The 11,918-nt window shown below is 35.7% G+C and overlaps 1 protein-coding gene across 4 annotated transcripts in view; it reads right to left on the minus strand.

The window, feature by feature from the left end:
- Positions 1-11,918, minus strand: part of PPP3CA (protein phosphatase 3 catalytic subunit alpha) — a 309,010-nt gene that overhangs the window by 227,051 nt on the left and 70,041 nt on the right. The gene's annotated exons all lie outside the window — the stretch shown is intronic.

Genomic DNA, 11,918 nt, shown 5'->3' on the forward strand with positions numbered 1-11,918 from the left:
CCCTGGGGACCCAGGATCGAGTTCCGTGTCGGGCTTCTGGCATGGAGCCTGCTTCTCCCCCTCTGCCTGTGTCTCTGCACCTCTCTAAATAAATAAATAAATAAATAAATAAATAAATAAATAAATCTTTAAAAATAAATAGATTGATTTTTCTTTAGTAGAATAGGAGGTTAACCTCTCATGGTTCATAGAATAGGAGGAACTCACCAAGCCCCTCCCTTTACTAATAACCACTCTGCAAATAGGCAAAGTCAATGTCATTTACATTTTATAGAAGCACTTTAAGTGAAATCAATAATAGTAATACACACATATCCCCATGGCCTTCATCTTCTTCCAGATTCTAAAAATGTTCTAGACTGGTGTAGTCTTAACTTATAACAGTGAGATATGGTTAAATTAAAATATCCCAAAATTAAGGGTATGCATGAAATTACATAAATTGTTGAAGTCATTAATTTTTATTTAGTTTTTGTTGGGGTCTTTTAAAGATTTTATTTTTCTAGAGCAGTTTTAGATTCACAGCAAAAATGAAAAGATACAAAGGTTTCTTATAAGTTCCCTGTCCCCACACATGCATTATCAGCATCATTCACCACACTGCTATATTGAGCTTGAATTTTTTTTTTTAGGTTGGTAAAATAGTATTTTTTTTTTTTGGTAAAATAGTATTTAGCTACAAGTGGATACTTATGTTTTCTTAAGTTAATAATAAAAGAATTTTATATTTTAAAAGCCAGAAGGAACCTTAGTGATTGCTTAATTTGCTTAATTTGTGCTCCTCATTTTACAAAAAGGAAACTGGCACAAAGGCAGGTAAGTAAGTGAAAGTCACAAAGTTAGGTGGCCCCTACACATCTGAGGCTATGATGCAGGTCTCCTGACTCTCATGGTTTTAATTACCTGGGACAATAGCATGCTCCATAACTTTCAACTATATATATTGCCTTCTAAGAATAATTAGAAAAATGCAAATCAGGCTGTTGTTAGCTGTAACTATACACCTGACCACCTTACTCCCATAGTTAGTGGGCCAGCTACTTTGCTGAGAAGAAAATTTGCATTAAACTCTATGCCCATGGTTGACCCTGTGGCCCTGGTATGCTCTCTTAGGCAGGGGGTGCTCAAAGGAGCCAGAAGGGAGGAGGGGATGCCAGAGAGCAAGCAACTGAAGAGAGAAACAAGGCCAAGAACCACTCTAATTCACAGCACACATGAAGTTAACACACTTATGATGCCCCATGCGTACATACACCCAGATATGTTTTGTGTATGTACTTGAGAAAATACATTTAAGTTGCAGCTTATATCACATATTCACAGAGATAGTTTCATTTGCTCAGCTCTCAATTTCAACAAGCAAAGTCCTAGGGCAAATATATACCACTAAGCAATTGCTATAGCAGAGTTCATGAGAATATGCAAACTTCTGTCCATCTCAGAAGATTTTAGACTTATAAATGACTTAACTGTTAGTCCTTAACCCCAGTTGAGCATTCAAGTTATCTGAAGAGCTTCTACAAAATGCCAATGCCAATGCTAATGCCCATCAGAGATCAATGACATCAGAATTTCTAAGAGTGGGGCCTTGGCCTAGGTGACATTCCTGTCCCCAGTACCCAGAAATAAATATTACAGCTCATTCAGTGATTAATCAACAAACGAATGTTTTTGAATGCCTCATTCATGGAGGACAATATGATGGTCATCAAGAATATAAAAAATAAGAAAAAGAAGACAGATAAGATGTGTTTCTTACCTGAAAGGAAGAGAGCTTTCTAAAATTCTGGGTTATTATCTTCCATTGTCAACTTTATATTTCTACGTTCATACCATCCTAAGGTTTTTGGGTTTTGTTGTTGTTGTTACATTAATGCCAAAATTTCAAACCTCCCACCCTATGCACACAAAAAGGTCAGCGCCCTCTGCTCACCACTAGAAGCACCTTTCCAGACTGACGATGATCCATTAATTAAATGGGCAGTTCCTCCGTTCAAGCAGGGAAAAGTCTGTTCAACCACATTATCATCTAATCCATATGGGTTTTACTGTATATCATGCCCATGAAGGTACCATTCAAGAGTTTTATTAGAGTAGAACAGAAATTTAGATCTGCTATGCTAACTGTCTTCTTTTGATCACTCTTCTCACTTTACCAAATTACTAAGTGAGGCCATTTGGGTTGACACAACGGTGACAAGCGTCCTTTACTTGGTATATATCATAATTGCTAAGTCTCTATCTTTCCACCAGATTGTCTTAATGCATTGATTCTCATACTAAATAGCAAATTTCCCCTTAAATATAGACTCTGAACCAGGCAGAAAAAAATGTACTATTCCTTTACTTAAAGTATTTCATTCATATTTAATCAAATAAAGCATAAATATATTTCCATATTTTTGGTCCACATAAATTCCTGCAAGGGAGGTATATTGTTTGTTTATCTCGCTTTTTTTTTCATAATGACCCAGCACTTAATTAGTAAATAAGAAGCTACTATAGTAATAGTATATATATTACTATGGTAATATACTTAACAATTACATTTGAATTTTTGGAGATTTACATTTTAACAGGAATTGGGTTTTTTAAATCTTTAAAACAAAAACTGAAATGACTTTTGAGGGCTATTAAGGAAAGCAAAAATTTTCCTCTTAAATCTTCTTTATGAACTACTTTTTTGGAAATCAGAAAGCAGTTACTCTAACAGTTGGAAAAATGCACATGGTACAAATCCTCATAAAATGCAGTTTATTGTGCTAACCCTGGTCTCTCATTCTCAGAGTTAATCTACATTCTAAATGGCCAGTTGCACAGGCCAGCAGGCCAATGACTCTTCATTTCTCACAGGATTTTGTCAAATTCAAAAATATCATTAAACAATTATCTCATTTAACCACCCAAGAAAGGGTAGCAAACTCACATACCTATGGGAGCCAGAGGAGCAGTGTAACTGAATGTGTACATGGAGGGAAGAGGACATAAAGATGGTAAGGCAAGGTTCTGGCCACACATGCTCTAATTAGAGGAGGCAGCCATGAAAAATCAGATTTGTTGTGAAAACTTCTGAATCCTGCATGCTGAGACTAATGTAAACTATATAAATCTCTTTTTAGGCCAAATAATTCTATTTGAGCTGGGAGGCAGCCTTCATCTCTGATCTAGGTTATCAAAAGAAAGGCAATTCAGGAACAGATCAGAAAAATTTCACATTACCACCGATTTCCATAAATATTCCTTACAGTCGAGTTTGTCAAACCATTTGCCAATGCATTACAGTCTGCCTCTTTAAGATATTCAAGTATTTCATCTTGAGTTTTCCTAACTAGTTTGGCCTGAACCCTGAAGAATGTTCTAATAAATATAGAACATGGACAAAAAGAAGAGTGAACCCCTTTTTTATGAATGGTGATTCAGGCAATGGATAACTGTACACGAATCACTTAGCAACATGAATAAATATAAACAGTGAGTTTTTGCTCACTCATGCTCTCTCTCTGTTTTTTTATCAACATCTGGCTTAAGAGAAGCTGAATGAAAGGTAAGGAGTGACTAAATCCCAAAGTAAAATCATAAGCGAAATAAAAATCATACAAGAGTAACAACAAACATTGCCTCAAATCAAACATAACACATTTACCATGATTCCAAATGCATAAACTGAACTGACAAAACACACACACACACACACACAAAAAAAAAAAAAAAAAAAAAACCTGAACTGACAAACTGCATTGATCATTCACTCACAAGATAGAGGACTTAATTACATAACACAGGTAAATAAATCAAGGAAATGTTTCTACAGTAATGCTGTTTATATGTTCTACCTGGAAAAAGTATTATATTTATACAAATTTATTTGTGACATCATGCTAGAGGAAATGTGGAATTTATGTGTTATCTCTGTTGATGGAAAAATTATGTTTACTTATACAAACAGAAAGTAGAATGATGCTATACTTCAACAAACCTACTTTCTTATCCAGTGCCTTAGACAGAATCACAATAATTCCACGCTGTTTTTAAAGCCTCTTCCCTCCTCCCATCTACTCTACTTTTCACCAAAACTCTACATTTTCTTTCATTCACCCCACATGCTTATTACTCTTTTCCTAAACTCTGTCAAGATGGACAAACTACTGAAAATTTAAAAAAAGAATGGCTATACACATCCTTATGCTTTTATGACTTATATGCAGTATCAAAAGTATAAACAAGTAAATACAATTTAAAGTAAATATACTATTTCAATGAGGTTATTTAATTCAGATATCGACCTGGCTATGTGATGGCTGCTAATACATTATAAAAATCAGTTTATTATATCCAATACCTCTCATTTAAAATCATGGTATTATTTACCCAGTCTACACCAACCACAGCTTAAAAACAAAATTTAAAACCTATAACTAAGAATTACTAATACAATTTCAAAGAGAAGTCAAGGTTGGGACCAACATGAAGACAATGTCTTCACACTGACAGACTCAGAGACAATATGATGACAAACAAGAGTATAGTCCACACTGAAATCTCCCAACTGAACCTGACTTCAACTCCTGAAAGCATTTTCAATTAAGGGTTATTTGTACAATATTCTCAAAGGAGAGAACATATAATAAGTGCTCAATAATTGTTGAGTACTATTGTCCTCTCCCATCTATAGTATCTAACCAACTAATTCTTGTCCATAAACAAGCCAAATACTCGAAGAGCATGAGGCACCCCTGTACCAGATTACCATCCTGGCTATCTTTTTCAAACAGCTGATAGGGCTATGACATGGTGAGATAAACATCTTTTCACCAGTCTGACTCTCCCCTGGGGCTTCATCGGTTACCTAGAGATGAAATAATATGTATGTATAGATTTCCACACCCTCATTCTGAGTGAGGACTCTATAAAATGAAACTCAGTTGCCTAATTGTTAGAAAAAAAATATATTAGTAGATAATTCATGTACTGAACAGAATATACATTAGATACAGGATAAGTTAATGATTCATTTAAAAGTTGAATAAAATTCTTCCATTAAATTAAAAAGTTCGTAAGTCAATATAATACATAATATGTATTAATTATCCATAAATGTGAATAAAGGGTTTTTTTTTTTCCAACCAATATTTATTCAGGGTGGAGAAATTGCTAAAAGTTGTGTTACATACTTGGGATTACAATGCCAGGTACTTATACTCTAGTGGGAATGACAAGTAATCAAAAAATTACAGTACAGAAATGGTACTATGACATCTGCTTTGAAGGTTATAAGCCTAAGGTTTAGTAATAGAAATACTTGAAGCCCACACTAGACTAAGACTGGAAGAGAAAAGTGTAAGGAAGAATGGTTTCTAAAGGAGGGACACCTATTCTGGCAAACAAGTGGAGGGAAGTGTGTTCCAGGCATATGGATGACCGTGTGCCAAGCCTCTGAAGCAACAGCAGGCCTAGTGGAGAAGCAACAAAGATTCCATAATAGTGGAAGCTTAGATTTTGTCCTTTAGTAAAGAGAAACCATCAAAGACTTTAAGCAAAGTAATAGTACATGAGGCTACTTCTAAATGGCATAATTCAGCTACTGAGCTTCCTCAAAATTTGCCTTTACATTAAACACTGGCTTAACAGATCCATGCAATATCTAGAATCAGATGACACATAATTTTTTAAAATCCTACTCCCATCTTTTGTAGTTAATTGACACAATATTTTCTGAAGGTAGAAGTGTGCTTTGAAGAAGAAAAGCCAACATCTTTGAGTACTGGGATAGGGTGGGCAGTCAGGATAAGCAAAAGCACGGAAAGAAGGACACGGGAAAGGATGTGGCATGCTCCGGAAAGCAAATAACTAAGCCTCCTTCTAAGTGTAACAGGATTTCAGTCTCAGAAAAAAAAAAAAAAAAAAAAAAAAAAAAAAAACCTTAGCATAGAAAATGATAAGGTGGAAAGAGAGATTAAATGCCTTCAATTTAATTCAGCCACTAATGAGAAACAACTGAAATATTGTAAACTGAACAGTGACGAGTGAGAAAACGTGCCATGTCTGCAGACAAGTGTGTAGGGGACACTAGAATTATATAAGGGAATTTTTAAGGTTCTTGTTAACTTTCTCAGTTTAAATAAATACTTTCCTCTTTTTCAGAGATACATTAAATGGCCTGGATTAAAAACAATATGGAGAACAATCTATATATTCTCATAATTATTTTCAACTAAAGCAAATGGGAAAGAGACATTACTCCTTTTCTACAAAAATATCTGCACACAGTTAATCATCAGTGGAAGAAATCTGAGACACGGAAGGAAAAGTCTGTCACATTCTACTGATCACATTCTTCAGTTGGTCCATACTGACAAAGTGGAATTTCAGCAACTGCAGGGGAGAATTCTGATCTCTCGGTTCTTTCTCTGGCTCCAGTGCGATTCGACCACAAGGCTAGACTCAACCAGAACACATAAAACTATCTTCATCTAGAACAGCATCCTGGATAAGTCAGAATCACTAGAAAGAGCGGCAGGTCAGAGTCCACAACACAAAGTAACACTGTAGTCATTTAACTCCTGGTGAACCTAAGATACAATTTCACCTTTACCTCCCCTCCATAACTAAACAAAGTTAAGGAAGACTCAAATCCCATAGAGCATATCATGTACATGAATGTGCTGAGACACACTAGGACTAACTCATTAGCCCCACAGGCAAGTAACATACCTGTGAACCAAATCTGAGACTTGTTTGTATCCAAAGTATCTTCCTTAGCAGCTTTGGGGAAAAAGCCAAGGACATTGTCATGATTTGATTACTATGTCATGTTCATGAACTTGATCTTGGCACTTGATTCTTTTAACTCCGTTGGCTCGCGGGACTTGGATTAAATATCAGCGGCCCAAAGTTCATAAACATTATTTGTTCAGTCCACTTCTATAAAAATTATAGAATGCAGTCACCAACTTCACTTATTATGTCTATTACTACCAAATGAGTCAGCATTTTTCATTTTTGCTGTTAGTTTTTATCAATGCTGGATTCTGCCTTTAAAAAGCTTTGCCAAGACCATTGAGCAGATCCCCCTCTCACTGAGATTCCACAGACTCCGTTCTGTCCTCACCAACTCATCCTGTCCTCACCAATTCAAACACCATCTGCTCCCTCATTCCCTCTCCCTTCACTCTTTTCTCTGAGTTCCAAGCATCCCTCCTCTTTGCCAAGGGAATCTTCCACTCATTTGCTTGAAAGACTGGGCAAAGAAGCCCAGTCTAGACCATTCTTTTATCAATTATGTAGAATAGTTATCCTACAACTTCAGATTCTCCCTGGGGATTGACTCTTTTTCACTCTTTGTACAAAAATTCTCAAGCCCCTTCTATGTAAGGAAAGAAAGAAAGAAAGAAAGAAAGAAAGAAAGAAAGAAAGAAAGAAAGAAAGAAAGAAAGAAAGAAAGAGAGGGAGGATGGAAGGGAGAAAGAGAGAGAGAAGGAAGGAGGGAGGGTAAAGCCTGTCCTCTGATCCTGTTCCCTCTCAAGATAATACCATTGTGATCACTTATCCTCCTATACGAATGTCTTGAAAATGCAGACTGCCCCAGCCTGCTGATTCCTCTCCTCTCTTCCTGCCCACCTCCTTGTATACCAGTTTTCTTAAAACCTTCTCCCAACTCCTGGCATCCGTATTTTATTACATGCCCACTACTCTAACTACTAAATAAAAATTTGGGGTCACCCAAGACCCATTCAGTTGTCACCTCATGCATGCAGTCAGTTACCAAGGTCTCCTATTTAGTTGGTATTTCTATCATTTGTCTCAAATATATCTCTCAGGGCCAATATATTGCTTTAGGTAATTTTTACTTCCACCTAAAACATGGTGACATCTCCCTAACTGGTCTATCCACCTTTATCAATCCATTGCTTACCACAGGCTATAATAAATCTTTCCAGACATATACCAGACCATGTTTTACTTACAATTTAGACCATAAACTCCTATATACCCTGATTATAGAATATTCTTCCAAAGCCCAACTGCAATCATGCCACTCGTTCTAAATCTTTACCAGCTCCATATTCACAAGTGAATTAAATGCAATCATTTTAGCTTGTTACTCAGGGCTTTGCACAGTATGGGCCCAAACTGTCTCTATGAAATCTACTTTTCTCTAACTCATATTATAGAATTCAAGTAAACAACATTAAGTTGTTTGTTCCCATCCATGAAGGCAGGGATAAAATGCTATTTAATTTTCTCACCTCCTATCATACAGAGAAGCATCATTATTCAAAAAAAGTGTTGAATAATAATCATTCAATGGGCTATCCATTGAATTAATAGTCTACTCAAAAGAAAAAAAAAAGAATCTAAGCCTCAAAGAGGAAATTGGTGTGTGTGTTTAACTGCTACATCCCCATAATCCAGAATACCTGCTGGTATTAACAGGCACTCATTAAAAAAATTTTTTAAAGAAATTATAAAACAAACAAGCACTCATTAAGTTAGATTGTTGGAAACATAAGTGTACCATGGTGCTATCCACTTTGTTTTACAGCTGTGAAGCACAGAAAGTGCTGTCATAATTAAGCACTTAAACACGAACATCATAAGGAAGATAACACACAAGTATTTGTAAGATAAGAGACCAAATGTGGCAGTACTCCAGAAATGTAGTATTAGCAGAAGGAAGGCTTTTACGTAGCCAGCCTCCATAAGCTGGCCTACATCTCTCCTGGAACATGCTAACATTTCGTAAATTTTCATTTTTCCTATGGTAATCTCTGTGGCATAGATGGGCTGCAGAGGATTTCACTAAATGTTAGGAAGGGTACCTAATAAATGGACTTAAAGGCACATAACATGAGATAGTAATGAAAATGCACTTCATGTGCTTCAGAGTGTGCTACGTGGAGATCAAGTTCTTGAGAATATTACGTAAAGGCAGCAATGTCCAAGAGTACAAAATGAAAAAGAAGGTGCTGAGTTTATAGCAATTTTATTTTCTAACATCAGTAACTTTTAAAATGGCTATAGCGGGCAGCCCCGGTGGCTCAGTGGTTTAGTGCTCACTGCCTTCAGCCCAGGGCTTGTTCCTGGAGATCAAGTCCTACGTCAGGCTCCCTGCAATGGAGCCTGCTTCTCTCTCTCTGCCTCTCTCTCTCTCTCTCTCTGTCTCTCATGAATAAATAAATAAATAAAATCTTTAAAAAAATAAAATAAAATAAAATGGCTATAGCTATTGCATAAAAAGAAGTATCGATGAGATCCATGAAAGACACAGTCCACTCAAACGTGCATATGTGCCCATGTGAACACACGTTCTAGAAGTACGTTTCATTAGTTGTAAATGTGTATCTCAGACTATTATTCCATCACAGGATAGAGGAATGTCTAACTTCAGGTGCCAGATAAGGATGTTCAAACTAAGCTGACTGCAAACTCTGAGATACAAAGGAAAGGCTCACTGTATAAATACTGTAAGTTCCTAAAAGTATGTTTAGAGAAACAAAACAATGGCTTACCAATTATTTCAGATGCGCTAAGCTACAGGAAATGAGGTACCAAAAACTGTTTTCAAGTAGACCTTATTGGTCTATTTAAATAGTTATACTAAGGAATATCTCCTAGAAATGGCACATTGGTATACTGACAAAAAGGACCCATCCAACTTGTTTTATACTCGCTTTGTTTAAATTGATTGGTTTTTACTTATTAATTTACAGGTTGGCTGGTCCAGACCCTGATTCCCTACATAAGCTTTAGCAACTGGATAAGATCCATTTTTAATTACCAGTATCATCATTTGCATTCAAGTAAATCATGGTATAGAAGTCCTTTTTGGCATTTTTTACTCCAAAGTAGGTTAAATTTAGTGTGATTCTATGAATATTTAGGAATAGTTCCATAATCTACATGTGGAAATCATTTTAATAATTTTTTGTTAGTCTCCCATATTACATGGAATGCCAAGTTTCTGGCTTCCAAAACAAGCCAGACTTGTGATCCTATCAAAACTACTATAAAACTTACTCATTTTACCTACGTCAAGTCACACTTCCCTCTAAAAGACATTACTTTGTAGCCAAACTTATAAAATGTAATTAATATGCATTACATTATAAATATCAAACAAAGAAAACAGAAGAAATTCTGTACCTGAAAGGTATGCAGAGAGTGGTGATTCTGTGAGGATTAGGGATGGTCACTAGTTTTAGCTACCGACAAATATACCTACCACTTCATATATGTGCTCCTCAGGGTCCTAATGTCATACAGACACTGGTTTCCACTGGGCACACTGGGTGTGCCCCCCACCCACCCTTTCAAGTCCTCTGGGTTTCTCTTTACAGGACTCCATATGTTTTCTAAACCACCTTAAGTAAAAAGTAGCATTTAGTCAACAATAAATTCATTAGAAATACTAACAATTTATGCATTTAGCTAGATAATTATATAATTAAGTCCACTCAACAAATCCTTTTTTCATTCAACCAATAATAATTTATTGGTGCCAAGTGTAATTGGTAAGTGCTAGTCTCTATTATGCGTGTGTGTGTGTGTGTGTGTGTATACATATATATATAACATCAATTAGAAGCAGAAGTTAATGTTTTGTGTATAAATATGATATTCTCTTTTCGCCTTCTAATTGGACAAAGCAACCATAAATTTAAAAGGCAGAAAGCATTGGCAATTGTTTACTCATTGGTGAGCCAGTGGAATACGAATCAAACACAAATAAAAATGCAATAAATAAGGATAAAACTTCTGACCTATGCCTTATTTATCTATCACACATGTTGCTTTTAATTCTGGATTGAATTTGTCTCCTTTTGGGGGGAGGGGATCTTATCCCTCCCCCTCTCATCTTCAGACACTATTTTTCTTCCTGTTACTGCATGAGTCAGCACCACCGGAAATGGACAGCTTCCTGCTGTTTATTAAGAGGCGAAAAGTCTTCTCCTTATGAAATGATACAATGTAGCTAAGTCACAAACAAGGATAAAAGATACATCCAAAAACATGGGGGGGATTAAACACACACACATACACACACACACACTATAACAAAAATGCCTTCACTAAACAAATGTCAATGTCACTTTGATGCAATTCATCTTCTTAAAACAAAATTTAAAATATAACATACTGCAACTATCTTTGTCACTCTTAACAATGTGATGATTTAACTATTTTAATTCACTTAATAACTGGGAATAATACCATGTTTTAAATTAGTAGTTAGGCCTAGTTTGCTTCAAAAAGACTTCCCTGACACCCCACTCCCTATACCTGCAAGTTAGGTTAAGTAATTTGACACTTGCTTGGAATACTTCATTCACCATCCCTAGTCAATAATATAATATTGAAACTCTGCTTTAGATTTTTCTCCTCCACTCTACGTCTTCTAGTTCTGTTATTCTGGTTATATAGCATTTAATAATGCTATATACCATTTAGTGAATACCTTCAGTAGAGTTGGCCTGTTACATTCATTATCTCATTTAAAACCATAACTACGTTATGGAACATTTAGTTCCATTTTATATTCAAGACATCTACCCATTAAAGAATTTATATGAATTATAATATGAATTATAACTAAGCAGTAGTCAGAATTTAAACCCAGTTGTTGGGTACCTTCCAGAGATGGACTGTCTCATCCTATCATGCACAAGAAGTACAGGGTACTATATAATATAATAAGGTAATCATATCAAGACTCATTTATCTATTCAATACAAACTTACCTAAGAAAGAAGTTTCCAACATTACAGACCATTAGCATATTTCTCTTTTGTACTGATACTTCTACTTAGAGGCAACGCAAGAAGAATCACATACAGTCCAAAAACCTGTGCCTCAGTTTCCCCACCTGCACAATTTGGTTAATAATAATACCAATCTACTTCATAAGACAAAATAAGTTG

The sequence above is a fragment of the Canis lupus genome, chromosome 33 (genome assembly GCF_048164855.1).
Source record: "Canis lupus baileyi chromosome 33, mCanLup2.hap1, whole genome shotgun sequence".
NCBI lineage: Eukaryota > Metazoa > Chordata > Mammalia > Carnivora > Canidae > Canis > Canis lupus.